At 42.9% G+C, this 15,590-nt stretch overlaps 1 pseudogene; it reads left to right on the top strand.

Annotated features, from left to right (window-relative positions):
- Positions 1-14,241: 14,241 nt before the first annotated feature.
- LOC140679511 (acetylcholinesterase pseudogene) lies at positions 14,242-15,377 on the top strand (annotated as a pseudogene).
- Positions 15,378-15,590: the final 213 nt, after the last annotated feature.

Raw genomic sequence — 15,590 nt, 5'->3', positions numbered from 1 at the left:
TTTGTGAATTAATGATATAGGACATTGAATTAAAAGAGGGTAAAAGTGACCAAAGGGTGATATTTCATGTCTTGAAAAATGTATTTATAAAGTAGTAAACAGTTTTTTTTTTTACTGCGGCTATGAAAATATTTGATTTATATTTAATGATTCTCACCCAGTCGTGTCCGGAACCAATTAACAGCGATTAAACAAGGGACAACTGTATATTTAACAAGCGCATTTTTAAAATTTGACAGAAAAAGTGGAAAGGAAAACACAGCACAATTTTGACCAGCCTGTCATTTTTTTTAAACAAGTTTATTGCGCAATACTGCGAACCAATGTTGCTATGGTGATGAAGATAAAACCTCTCAGTCCACATGAACGCCGCTGATGGGTTCATTGTAACTTGCAGGAATTTTACACTACCGTATTTTCCGCACCATAAGCCGCCCTGGGTTATAAGCCGCGCCTTCAATGAACGGCATATTTCAAAACTTTGTCCACCTATAAGCCGCCCCGTGTTATAAGCCGCATCTAACTGCGCTAAAGGAATGTCAAAAAAACAGTCAGATAGGTCAGTCAAACTTTAATAATATATTAAAAACCAGCGTGATGTGGGCGCGCATGGAGTCGTATATCAACATGGACGGAGCTGCGTGAAAAAAGCCACCCGGCCTCTTCGCGTAAACTTACCTTAACCACTCGCTCATCTTTTCTTCATCCATCCATCCCTTCGAGTTAGCTTTTATGATGACGCCGGCTGGAAAGGTCTCTTTTGGCAAGGTCTTCCTTTTGAATATCACCATGGGTGGAAGTTTCTGGCCATTAGCATGGCAAGCTAGAACCACAGTGAAGGATGACTTCTCATTCCCTGTGGTGCGAATATTCACCGTACGTGCTCCCGTTGTATCCACAGTGCGGTTCACAGGAATATCAAAAGTCAGTGGAACCTCGTCCATGTTGATAATGTTCTCTGGCCGGATCTTTTTTTCAGCTATCTTGTTTTTACAATATGCACGGAAAGTAGCCAGCTTTTCTTGAAAGTCTTTAGGCAGTTGCTGTGAAATAGTAATCCGTGTGCGGATGGAGAGATTGCGTCTTTTCATGAACCGGAAACCTGTCGCTTAATAGGAGCCATTTTGTGGTCTTTACAGATGTAAACACACAAAGGAAATGAAACGTAATATCCGCGCGCTTCTTCTTCTTCTTCTACGCGGGCGGGTGGTTGCTTACAGTAGAAGAAGAAGCGCTTCCTGTTCTATGGGGAAAAAAGATGGCGGCTGTTTACCGTAGTTGCGAGACCGAAACTTTATGAAAATGAATCTTAATATTAATCCATATATAAAGCGCACCGGGTTATAAGCCGCACTGTCAGCTTTTGAGTAAATTTGTGGTTTTTAGGTGCGGCTAATAGTGCGGAAAATACGGTAATAGTTGAGCATGTGGAGGTTGCCTACAGCCACAGCTGCCTTATTTTGAGTGCACTGATTCGAGAGCCCAATGGTTGTTTGCTGCGGTCAATTGAATGTAGTGTTGATTGGATCATTTTACGCCTGCCTTTACAAAGGTTGTAAAATAGTGGATGACCTTTGTCAAGGCAGCTCCTGCACTGGTGTACCTAATGCTCAAAGACTGTGTTTATTATTATTTATTATGCAACAAGTACAACAGAGACTATACCCAAATGTAAGGCAAATTAATATCATAGAGCACATTTTGTGCGCGAGGCTATTCCAATTCTATACAGATGCATACAAAAACCAGACAAGATCCTAGAACTAATCATGAATGAACTGACTTCAAAGCAAAGAGTGTATGAGATAAAACACATTCAGCTGTCATTTGCACAGCAAGTGTGTTTGAGGCCTCATTTTGGGCAAACTGAAAATCTTGGCACACACCGGACATGTTTTTAGAAAAATGATACAAGGTACAACAGGCCGCCGTTGTGTATTGCTGTCAGTGACAGGTACCAGTTTTGTGCGGAATGCTAATGTTTGAACACTCTGCTTTGTTATTAGGGCGAGTTAAAAGTGCGTGACTAAGGACATGTTGCATGGGTTCACTATTGTGGTGACAAATCATCTGCTCGGTGGAATAAATCTACTTGCTGACTGAAGTTTGCTTCGCACATTCAATACGGAATATAATCTAATCTGTTTTTGTTGAAGGGGAACTGCACTTTTTTTGGAATGTTGCCTATTGTTCACAATCATTATGACAGACAAGAACACACGTCTTTTATTTGTTTTTGTTTTTTTACAATTTTAAAGGTGATACAAAAACGCTTGAAAGATGTGGCTAATGAGAGTCAATGTTGTAGCCTTCAAAGTCTCTAAAACAACTTATATACACACTGCAAGTATATATATACAGGTAAAAGCCAGTAAATTAGAATATTTTGAAAAACTTGATTTATTTCAGTAATTGCATTCAAAAGGTGTAACTTGTACATTATATTTATTCATTGCACACAGACTGATGCATTCAAATGTTTATTTCATTTAATTTTGATGATTTGAAGTGGCAACAAATGAAAATCCAAAATTCCGTGTGTCACAAAATTAGAATATTACTTAAGGCTAATACAAAAAAGGGATTTTTAGAAATGTTGGCCAACTGAAAAGTATGAAAATGAAAAATATGAGCATGTACAATACTCAATACTTGGTTGGAGCTCCTTTTGCCTCAATTACTGCGTTAATGCGGCGTGGCATGGAGTCGATGAGTTTCTGGCACTGCTCAGGTGTTATGAGAGCCCAGGTTGCTCTGATAGTGGCCTTCAACTCTTCTGCGTTTTTGGGTCTGGCATTCTGCATCTTCCTTTTCACAATACCCCACAGATTTTCTATGGGGCTAAGGTCAGGGGAGTTGGCGGGCCAATTTAGAACAGAAATACCATGGTCCGTAAACCAGGCACGGGTAGATTTTGCGCTGTGTGCAGGCGCCAAGTCCTGTTGGAACTTGAAATCTCCATCTCCATAGAGCAGGTCAGCAGCAGGAAGCATGAAGTGCTCTAAAACTTGCTGGTAGATGGCTGCGTTGACCCTGGATCTCAGGAAACAGAGTGGACCGATACCAGCAGATGACATGGCACCCCAAACCATCACTGATGGTGGAAACTTTACACTAGACTTCAGGCAACGTGGATCCTGTGCCTCTCCTGTCTTCCTCCAGACTCTGGGACCTCGATTTCCAAAGGAAATGCAAAATTTGCATGGTTGGGTGATGGTTTGGGGTGCCATGTCATCTGCTGGTGTCGGTCCACTCTGTTTCCTGAGATCCAGGGTCAACGCAGCCGTCTACCAGCAAGTTTTAGAGCACTTCATGCTTCCTGCTGCTGACCTGCTCTATGGAGATGGAGATTTCAAGTTCCAACAGGACTTGGCGCCTGCACACAGCGCAAAATCTACCCGTGCCTGGTTTACGGACCATGGTATTTCTGTTCTAAATTGGCCCGCCAACTCCCCTGACCTTAGCCCCATAGAAAATCTGTGGGGTATTGTGAAAAGGAAGATGCAGAATGCCAGACCCAAAAACGCAGAAGAGTTGAAGGCCACTATCAGAGCAACCTGGGCTCTCATAACACCTGAGCAGTGCCAGAAACTCATCGACTCCATGCCACGCCGCATTAACGCAGTAATTGAGGCAAAAGGAGCTCCAACCAAGTATTGAGTATTGTACATGCTCATATTTTTCATTTTCATACTTTTCAGTTGGCCAACATTTCTAAAAATCCCTTTTTTGTATTAGCCTTAAGTAATATTCTAATTTTGTGACACACGGAATTTTGGATTTTCATTTGTTGCCACTTCAAATCATCAAAATTAAATGAAATAAACATTTGAATGCATCAGTCTATGTGCAATGAATAAATATAATGTACAAGTTACACCTTTTGAATGCAATTACTGAAATAAATCAAGTTTTTCAAAATATTCTAATTTACTGGCTTTTACCTGTGTATATATATATAATGTAGTAACAGACACCTTCATAACAATATGTAATATGTACATACTTGCCAACCTTGAGACCTCCGATTTCGGGGGGTGGGAGGTTGGGCGGGGGCGTGGTCGGGGGTGGGGCGGGGGGCGTGGTCGGCGGCGTGGTTAAGATATATATATATATATATATATATATATATAAGAAATACTTGACTTTCAGTGAATTCTAGCTATATATATATATATATATATATATATATATAAATCAAATCAAATCAAATCAACTTTATTTATAAAGCACATTTAAAATTTACCACAGGGGTAGCCAAAGTGCTGTACAATGAGCAGGTTAAAAGATAAAACGAGTACCGAGCAAACACAACACAACACAAACAGAACATGATAAAAAATAAATAATTAAAATAGAATTAATAAAAACATAAAAACATAAAAACAGGATCACAGCAGGTGTATTATGGGGCGCCATTGCAGGATGGATATCACTCAGTGTTAAAAGCCATGGAATAAAAGTATGTTTTTAAGAGAGATTTAAAAACAGGAAGAGAGGAGGCTTGTCTAACACTCAGGGGTAGGTCGTTCCAGAGCTTGGGAGCAGCAACGGCGAAAGCTCTGTCACCTCTAAGCTTCAGCCTTGTGTCAGGGACCGTCAACAGCAGCTGATCGGCTGATCTTAAGGATCGGGTGGGGCAGTAAGGCTGAAGGAGGTCGGAGAGATAGGTTGGCGCGAGGTTATTTAGACATTTAAAAACAAATAAAAGGAGTTTAAAATGTATTCGGTAACGCACAGGGAGCCAGTGAAGGGACGCTAAAATAGGGGTGATGTGCTCACGTCTGCGGGTCTGTGTTAGCAGACGAGCAGCAGAGTTCTGCACGAGCTGCAGGCGGGCGAGGGAGGCCTGGCTAATGCCAACATACAGGGCATTACAGTAATCAAGACGAGTCGAGATAAAGGCGTGGATTAATTTCTCAAGATCATGTCTTGATAAAAGCGGTTTCACTTTCGCTATTTGGCGTAATTGATAAAAGCTTTTTTGAACGACGCTGCTGATTTGTTTTTCGAATTTAAAATCTGAGTCAAACTTTACCCCCAGGTTTGTGACAGAGTCGCTGAGATACGGGGTCAGAGTGCCGAGGTCAACGTTGGGGGAGGGAGAGCGACTTGGACCGAACAACATAACTTCTGTTTTGTCTTCATTTAGGCTCAGGAAGTTAGCTGAAAGCCAGACTTTGATGTCGTGCAGGCAGTCAATAAGACTTTGAACCGTGTTATTTTGTGCCATGGGAAAATAAATCTGGCAATCATCGGCATAAAAATGAAATGCAATACTGTACTTCCTAAAAATAGAACCAAGGGGGAGAAGGTAAAGCGCAAATAAAATTGGGGCAAGGATTGAACCCTGGGGGACCCCATGTGGTAAAGGAGCTGTGGACGACATAAAACTGTCTACTTTTACACAAAAACTCCTGTCGGTTAGGTACGACCGGAACCAGTTGAGGGCGGCGCCCTTAATGCCCACACAGTTCTCAAGACGAGTGATTAAGGTGGCGTGGTCGACGGTGTCGAACGCAGCAGACAGATCTAAAAGCACCAGGACAACATATTTACCAGAATCAGTGGACAGGAGGATATCGTTAAAAACTTTTAGAAGCGCTGACTCTGTGCTGTATTTATATATATATATATATATATATATATATAAATAAAATAAATACTTGAATTTCAGTGTTCATTTACAAACTACAACTCACAAACACTTTAGAGTTAGGCTCCACCATCAGAATGTGTACTTAAACTTATAAAGATCACATGGATATTATTCAGTGAGTTGATTCACCAAAACTAACCTGTTATACAGGAGGAAAAAGCACACAGGACGTTTCAATTTTTCACAGACTGGTCGCGCTCATCAGAATGACAAGACACTTCCGGTCTGCAGGTGATAGCATTCAATTGGGAAGAAACGCCCTACTGCCCCCTACTGACCAATGTGAATACTGATAAATGTGTAATGACAGCTCCAAAAACGAATTCAAACCACAAAATAAAATAAATAAATCAACACAAAAATGTGACACATTATGGGTGGGTCACATGTGCATGTACAGTAGATGGCAGTATTGTCCTGTTTAAAAGTGTCACAACATTGCTGTTTACGGCAGACGAACTGCTTTACGGTAGACACTGTTGTTGTGTGTTGTCAACACGTCACTCAGGTCCTCCTGAATTTCGGGAGTTTTTCGGCAGAAAATTTGTCCCGGGAGGTTTTCGGGAGAGGCGCTGAATTTCGGGAGTCTCCCGGAAAAATCCGGGAGGGTTGGCAAGTATGAATATGTACAATATACACACTGCAAGTATATATATATAATGTAGTAACAGACACCTTCATAATATGTAATATGTACAATATACACACTGCAAATATATATATATATAATGTAGTAACAGACACCTTCATAACAATATGTAATATGTACAATATACACACTGCAAGTATATATATAATGTAGTAACAGACACCTTCATAACAATATGTAATATGTACAATATACACACTGCAAGTATATATATAATGTAGTAACAGACACCTTCATAACAATATGTAATATGTACAATATACACACTGCAAGTATATATATAATGTAGTAACAGACACCTTCATAACAATATGTAATATGTACAATATACACACTGCAAGTATATATATATAATGTAGTAACAGACACCTTCATAACAATATGTAATATGTACAATATACACAATACAAGTATATATATAATGTAGTAACAGACACCTTCATAACAATATGTAATATGTACAATATACACACTGCAAGTATATATATAATGTAGTAACAGACACCTTCATAACAATATGTAATATTTACAATATACACACTGCAAGTATATATATAATGTAGTAACAGACACTTTCATGACAATATGTAATATGTACAATATACACACTGCAAGTATATATATAATGTAGTAACAGACACCTTCATAACAATATGTAATATGTACAATATACACACTGCAAGTATATATATAATGTAGTAACAGACACCTTCATAACAATATGTAATATGTACAATATACACACTGCAAGTATATATATAATGTAGTAACAGACACCTTCATAACAATATGTAATATGTACAACATACACACTGCAAGTATATATATATATATATATATATATATATATATATATATATATATATATATATATATATATATATATATATATATAATGTAGTAACAGACACCTTCATAACAATATGTAATATGTACAATATACACACTGCAAGTATATATATAATGTAGTAACAGACACCTTCATAACAATATGTAATATGTACAATATACACACTGCAAGTATATATATAATGTAGTAACAGACACCTTCATAACAATATGTAATATGTACAATATACACACTGCAAGTATATATATAATGTAGTAACAGACACCTTCATAACAATATGTAATATGTACAATATACACACTGCAAGTATATATATAATGTAGTAACAGACACCTTCATAACAATATGTAATATGTACAACATACACACTGCAAGTATATATATAATGTAGTAACAGACACCTTCATAACAATATGTAATATGTACAATATACACACTGCAAGTATATATATATAATGTAGTAACAGACACATTCATAACAATATGTAATATGTACAATATACACACTGCAAGTATATATATATAATGTAGTAACAGACACCTTCATAACAATATGTAATATGTACAATATACACACTGCAAGTATATATATAATGTAGTAACAGACACCTTCATAACAATATGTAATATGTACAATATACACACTGCAAGTATATATATAATGTAGTAACAGACACCTTCATAACAATATGTAATATGTACAACATACACACTGCAAGTATATATATAATGTAGTAACAGACACCTTCATAACAATATGTAATATGTGCAATATACACACTGCACATATATATATAATGTAGTAACAGACACCTTCATAACAATATGTAATATGTACAATATACACACTGCAAGTATATATATATATAATGTAGTAACAGACACCTTCATAACAATATGTAATGTGTACAATATACACACTGCAAGTATATATATATAATGTAGTAACAGACACCTTCATAACAATATGTAATATGTACAATATACACACTGCAAGTATATATATATAATGTAGTAGCAGACACCTTCATAACAATATGTAATATGTACAATATACACACTGCAAGTATATATATAATGTAGTAACAGACACCTTCATAACAATATGTAATATGTACAATATACACAATGCAAGTATATATATAATGTAGTAACAGACACCTTCATAACAATATGTAATATGTACAATATACACAATGCAAGTATATATATAATGTAGTAACAGACACCTTCATAACAATATGTAATATGCACAATATACACACTGCAAGTATATATATAATGTAGTAACAGACACCTTCATAACAATATGTAATATGTACAATATACACACTGCAAGTATATATATAATGTAGTAACAGACACCTTCATAACAATATGTAATATGTACAATATACACACTGCAAGTATATATATAATGTAGTAACAGACACCTTAACAATATGTAATATGTACAATATACACACTGCAAGTATATATATAATGTAGTAACAGACACCTTCATGACAATATGTAATATGTACAACATACACACTGCAAGTATATATATAATGTAGTAACAGACACCTTCATAACAATATGTAATATGTACAATATACACACTGCAAGTATATATATATAATGTAGTAGCAGACACCTTCATAACAATATGTAATATGTACAATATACACACTGCAAGTATATATATAATGTAGTAACAGACACCTTCATAATATGTAATATGTACACTATACACACTGCAAGTATATATATATAATGTAGTAACAGACACCTTCATGACAATATGTAATATGCACAATATACACACTGCAAGTATATATATAATGTAGTAACAGACACCTTCATAATATGTATCATGTACAATATACACTGCAAGTATCATCAATTACAGTGATGATTTTTTTTACCGCCACTAGATGGCGGCATTGTGCTGTTTCTGTGTGCCACGCCCACTTGCCCTGTGATACACCGTGGCGCCTCAACCCGATGACGTATGCTTTATACATATGTATACATTTCATATATTATGCACCGCTATATTTCACTTTCTAAATATAAAACACACAGAAGGGTTGGAATTCACTTTTTCGTTACTCATACCGAAAATATCAGTTTTTTGTCGTATTGGAAAAAATGATATGTGGTTGTGATAATAAATCACATACCGATAATTAGTGATACGGTAGCTAACGTGAACTCCCTGCAAAGGACACACCTAAAGCTGGCCAATTAGAGTACCTTCTAATAGCAACAAAATAAAAATAAAGCAGCTAAGTGATCACAATAATGTGCATCTTTAGTGCCTTGGCAATTAAAAAGAGCAATAAAAGGAAACAAATATACACAGAAGACCAACCTCTTTTGTGGAATGTCACCTTATGGTGTCGTTACGGAGCCCAATGGCTTTTATTACCTTTTAATATTAAAGATATAACGGGTGAACGAGCTGTGTGTGCACAGACGCTGTCGCACGCCACGTGTGATTTAAAGGTCGCGTATTATGCAGAAGTGACTTTTTGATGACATTCTAACAGTTAAATGTGTCCCCTAGAGCCTGTTCATCAACATCAGGCGGGAGAAAATGCCATCCCCCGAACTCTTGCTCTACGTTTCGTGATGTAATAAAACAAAAACCGTCCTTCCTCAGGCTTCGCTACCTATCTTGAAGTGCAGTCTGGAGGTCTGCAAACTGTCCGCTAGTCAGCGACGGACGTGGAAACCGTGAGTAGCTGTCAGTAACTTTTTCACCCCCCAGCTAATGTGCTAACCGAGCATGACGTTACTGTTAAAACGTGACTGTAATGTTAGCACTTTAGCTCACAAAGCTATTTTAGTGTTGCTAACATTTGCGTTCTCTCGTCCCGCTCCTTGTTATTGCCTTGGTGTACACTAGAGATGCGCGGATAGGCAATTATTTCATCCGCAACCGCATCAGAAAGTCGTCAACCATCCGCCATCCACCCGTTTCTAACATTTAATCAGAACCGCACCCGCCCGTTGTTATATATCTAATATAGACGATGCAAGGCATTAGTGAGGTTATAAAGCTTTTGCCTGTTACAGAAAGGAGACTGATCCAATGCAGCACAGACATTCGCGTGCCACGCTGTCACGACCCAGACGCACACCAGTGCGCAATCATATGGGAGCCGCGCTGAGCGCACCTCCAAGCGCGTCTCGCTGCCGGCGACGGCCGGGTATGGGCCCGACGCTCCAGCGCCATCCATTTTCAGGGCTTGTTGATTCGGCAGGTGGGTGGTTACACACTCCTTAGCGGGTTCCAACTTCCATGGCCACCGTCCTGCTGTCTATATCAACCAGGGTGAGCCCCACCCCTTTCGTGAGCGCACTGCGCGCGGAGTGACCCCTGTTACGCGCCCCCGGCAACAGGGGTGGCGGGCAGGTAGGCTGCGCGGGCGGAGCGCGCGGAGTGACCCCTGTTACGAGCCCCCGGCCACGGGGGTGGCGGGCAGGTAAGCTGCTTACCTGCTGCGCGTGACGCCGGCCGCGGCGAAGGCGGACGAGGCGGGGTGTCGGTGCGGTGGGCGCGGTGGTGACCCTGGACGTGCGTCGGGCCCTTCTCGCGGATCGCCTCAGCTACGGCTCCCGGTGGGGCCCTCTCGGGGGAAGAGGCCTCGGTCCCGGACCCCGGCGAGGCGTCCCTTCTCCGCTCCGTAAAAGTGTCCATCTCTTTTTTTTTTTTCCTTCTGTTGTGGCATATGCTGCAGGTGCCTGCTCGTTTTTCGTATGTGGGTAACAACATTTAACTATGTATATATATTTACCAATTGGTTTAACTGCCACCTGCCTGAATCTATTTAAAATCTAATTTTTTTTTTTTCAACCGCCCGACCCGACCCGCGGATAAAATCTAATTTTTTTTAATTTCATCCGCCCGATCCGCGGATAATCCGCGGACTCCGCGGTTGTGCCCGCAAACCGCGCATCTCTAGTGTACACCATCGCGAGATTTAGCATTGAAGCTGCAGACACACATATTGACGTGTTCACTTATAACTCCATCACCAGGCCATTACCATCCTGACAGTCAAGCGTGGTGGTGGCAGCATCATGCTGTGGGGATGCTTTTCAGCGGCAGGAACTGAGAGACTAGTCAGGATAGAGGGAAAGATGAATGCAGCAATGCACAGAGACATTCTGAGTGGAAACCAACACTTTTCATTGAACCTGATGGAGCTTGAGAGGTTCCGCAAAGAGGAATGAGTAAAACTGCCCAAAGGTATGTGTATTCAAAAAGAACACCTGTAATTGCTTAATTGCTGCCAGAGGTGCATCAACAAAGTATTGAGCAAAGGCTGCGAATATTTATGTACATGTCTTTTTTTTTTTTTTTTGATACATTTTCAAAACTAAGGTAGTTGAGAAGCTCCTCAGTGGCAAGTCCCCGGTGGTGGATGAGATCCGCCTGGAGTTCCTTAAGGCTCTGGATGCTGTGGGGCTGTCTTGGTTGACAAGACTCTGCAGCATTGCGTGGACATCTGGATTGGCAGACCGGGGTGGTGGTTCCTCTCTTTAAGAACTGTCGTGAGATCACACTGCTCTAAGGTCTATTCAGGTGTACTGGAGAGGAGGCTACGCCGGATAGTCGAACCTCGGATTCAGGAGGAACAGTGTGGTTTTCGTCCTGGTCGTGGAACTGTGGATCAGCTCTGTACTCTCGGCAGGGTCCTTGAGGGTGCACGGGAGTTTGCCCAACCAGTCTACATGTGCTTTGTGGACTTGGAGGAGGCATTCGACCGTGTCCCTCGGGAAGTCCTGTGGGGAGTGCTCAGAGAGTATGAGGTATGGGACTGTCTGATTGTGGCGGTCTTCTCCCTGTATGATCAGTGTCAGAGCTTGGTTCGCATTGCCGACAGTAAGTCGGACACGTTTCCAGTGAGGGTTGGACTCCGCCAAGGCTGCCCTTTGTCACCCATTCTGTTCTGAACTTTTATGGACAGAATCTCTAGGCGCCGGGGATCCGGTTTGGTGGCTGCAGGATTAGGTCTCTGCTTTTTGCAGATGATGTGGTCCTGATGGCTTCATCTGGCCAGGATCTTCAGCTTTCACTGGATCGGTTCGCAGCCGAGTGTGAAGCGACTGGGATGAGAATCAGCACCTCCAAGTCTGAGTCCGTGGTTCTCGCCCGGAAAAGGGTGGAGGGCCATCTCCGGGTTGGGGAGGAGACCCTGCCCCAAGTGGTGGAGTTCAAGTACCTGGGAGTCTTGTTCACGAGTGAGGGAAGAGTGGATGGTGAGATCGACAGGCGGATCGGTGCGGCATCTTCAGTAATGTGGACGCTGTATCGATCCGTTGTGGTGAAGAAGGAGCTGAGCCGGAAGGCAAAGCTCTCAATTTACCGGTCGAGCTATGTTGCCATTCTCACCTATGGTCATGAGCTTTGGGTTATGACCGAAAGGACAAGATCATGGGTACAAGCGGCCGAAATGAGTTTCCTCCGCTGGGTGGCGGGGCTCTCCCTTAGAGATAGGGTGAGAAGCTCTGTCATCCGGGAGGAACTCAAAGTAAAGCCGCTGCTCCTCCACATGGAGAGGAGTCAGATGAGGTGGTTCGGGCATCTGGTCAGGATGCTACCTGAACGCCTCCCTAGGGAGGTGTTTAGGGCACGTCCGACCGGTAGGAGGCCACGGGGAAGACCCAGGACACGTTGAGAAGACTATGTAGGTAGGTAGGTAAGTCTTTATTGTCATTGCACAAGTACAACGAAACTTTGTTTTTAGCACAAAACCGTTCAAGATGAGACAAACAAACAGTGTACAGGGTTACAGAACAGGAACGCTGATGGGTCGTCACAAGGCGCCCCCGTAAAAGACGGGAAAAAAGGTAAACGCTGGGGAAGGAAAAAAATAAAATACAATCTAGACTGGGCTCCTAAGAGGGCCCAGCCTGGAGTGGGGAAAAAAACCTCCTTAGCAAACAGGACAAGACAAGTAACAGTTACCGGTAACAGTTAGAGATGCTACCTCAGTAGAAGCATTTAAGTCCCATCTTAAAACTCATTTGTATACTCTAGCCTTTAAATAGACCCCCCTTTTTAGACCAGTTGATCTGCTGTTTCTTTTCTTTTCTCCTCTGCCTCCTCGCTGGGTTATTCCAGTTCCGGTGACCATGGATGAAGTGCTGGCGTGCTGGCTGTCCAGAGTTGGGACCCGGGGTGGACCGCTCACCTGTGCATCGGTTGGGGACATCTCTGTGCTGCTGACCCGTCTCCACTCGGGATGGTCTCCTGCTGGTCTCCTGCTAGCCCTACTATGGACTGGACTCTCACTACTATGTTAGATCCACTAAGGACTGTTCTTCCACAATATTATGTCACTCGACATCCATTGCTTTCGGTCTCCCCTAGAGAGAGGGGGTTACCCACATATGCGGTTTCTCATAGTCATTCACATCGACGTCCCTTATGTGGGATCTGTACCAAGGATGTCGTTGTGGCTTGTACAGCCCTTTGAGACTTTTGTGATTTAGGGCTATATAAATAAACATTGATTGATTGAAAGAGAGCAAGCAGGGAGAAGACTTACTTACTTACTTACTTAGTCCTCTTGCACTTCAGGGCGCGTAGAGCCGACCATAGCAACCAGGTCTCTCCATCTGGGTCTGTTGTGGGCAAGGTGTTGAGCTTGTGCCATAGTCACATTGCAGGCCTTAAGGTCCTGGGCTAATACATCCAGCCAGCGAGTCCTGGGGGCGCCTCTAGGGCGTCTCCAGCCAGCTCGCTGCGGGTTGAAGTCCAGTATTTTGCGCGTGGGGTGTTCCCCCGGCAGGCGGATGACATGGCCATACCAGCGCACTCGCCGCATTGCTGCGAGGCGAGAGACTGGGAGCTGTTGGGTTAGCTCTCTTAGGGTCTTGTTGGTGACATGCTGGCTCCACGTGATGCCTTCTATCCTCCTGAGGGCTCTGGAATCAAAGCCATCTAGCCTGGCCGCCAGGATGTTATTCAGCGGCCATGTTTCCGAGCCGTACAGAAGGACAGAGATGACAGAGGAATTGTAGACCCTCAACTTGGTGTCCCGAGATATGTGCCGGTGTCGCCACAACGGTCTCCACAGGGACTGCATGACGGCCGGCTTCATGCCCAATCGTTCCACCACGGATCACATCTCTGCCATCCGGCTCTTAATAGAAAAGGCCCGGGAGTTCAGAAAGGACCGGCACCTCTACATTGCCTTCATTGACCTTAAGGCTGCCTTCGACACTGTGGACCACGGGTCCCTCTGGAACATCCTGAAGTCCCTCGGAGTCCCAACTAAAATCACCACACTCTTTCAGCAGTTGTATCAGGGTGCAGAAAGCTGTGTGCGTGTGAGCTGTAAAGACTCTGAGTGGTTCAGGTCCTGCCGTGGTCGTCCATCTTCCGCTTTTCATTTGTCCCCGTGGTGGACGGCGACATCGTGCCTGACACTCCGGAGGCCATGCTCAACTCGGGCAATTTCAAGGACACTCAGGTCCTGTTGGGAGTCAACCAGGACGAGGGCACCTACTTCCTGCTATACGGCGCTCCAGGCTTCAGTAAGGACAATGACAACCTCATCTCGAGAGAGGACTTCCTGGAAGGCGTAAAGATCAGCGTGCCGCACGCTAACGACATTGGTCTGGAGGCAGTGGTGCTGCAGTATACTGACTGGATGGACGAGAACAACGGCGTGAAGAACCGCGACGCCTTGGATGACATCGTGGGCGACCACAACGTCATCTGCCCTCTGGCCTTGTTTGCTCGCTCCTATGCTCAGCACAATGCGCTTAAGTCCAACGCAGGAGTCTATCTCTACCTCTTTGACCACCGAGCTTCCAACCTGCCTTGGCCGGAGTGGATGGGTGTGATCCATGGCTACGAGATTGAGTTTGTCTTCGGTCTTCCCCTGGAGAAGAGATTCAACTACACACAGGAGGAGGAGAAGCTGAGCCGACGCATGATGAGATATTGGGCCAACTTTGCCCGGACCGGCAATCCCAACGTGAACGTGGATGGCACCGTGGAGAACAGGAAGCGTTGGCCTCAGTTCTCCGTCAGCGAGCAAAAATACGTGGGACTCAACACGGAGCCCATGAAGGTCCACAAGGGTCTCCGGAACCAGATGTGTGCGTTCTGGAACCACTTCCTGCCACGCCTCCTCAACATCACCGGGACGGCGTGGCGCAGTGGAGGAATGGCTGTGCGCGACCCGAGGGTCACTGGTTCAATCCCCACCTAGTACCAACTTCGTCATGTCCGTTGTGTCCTGAGCAAGACACTTCACCCTTGCTCCTGATGGGTGCTGGTTAGCGCCTTGCATGGCAGCTCCCTCCATCAGGGTGTGAATGTGTGTGTGAATGGGTAAATGTGGAAGTAGTGTCAAAGCGCTTTGAGTACCTTGAAGGTAGAAAAGCGTTATACAAGTACAACCCATTTATCATTTATTATCCCC

Source organism: Nerophis lumbriciformis, linkage group LG02 (genome assembly GCF_033978685.3).
Source record: "Nerophis lumbriciformis linkage group LG02, RoL_Nlum_v2.1, whole genome shotgun sequence".
NCBI classification, from domain to species: domain Eukaryota; kingdom Metazoa; phylum Chordata; class Actinopteri; order Syngnathiformes; family Syngnathidae; genus Nerophis; species Nerophis lumbriciformis.
Note: the sequence above shows the minus strand (reverse complement) of the source record. Positions and strands in the feature narration are given on the sequence as shown.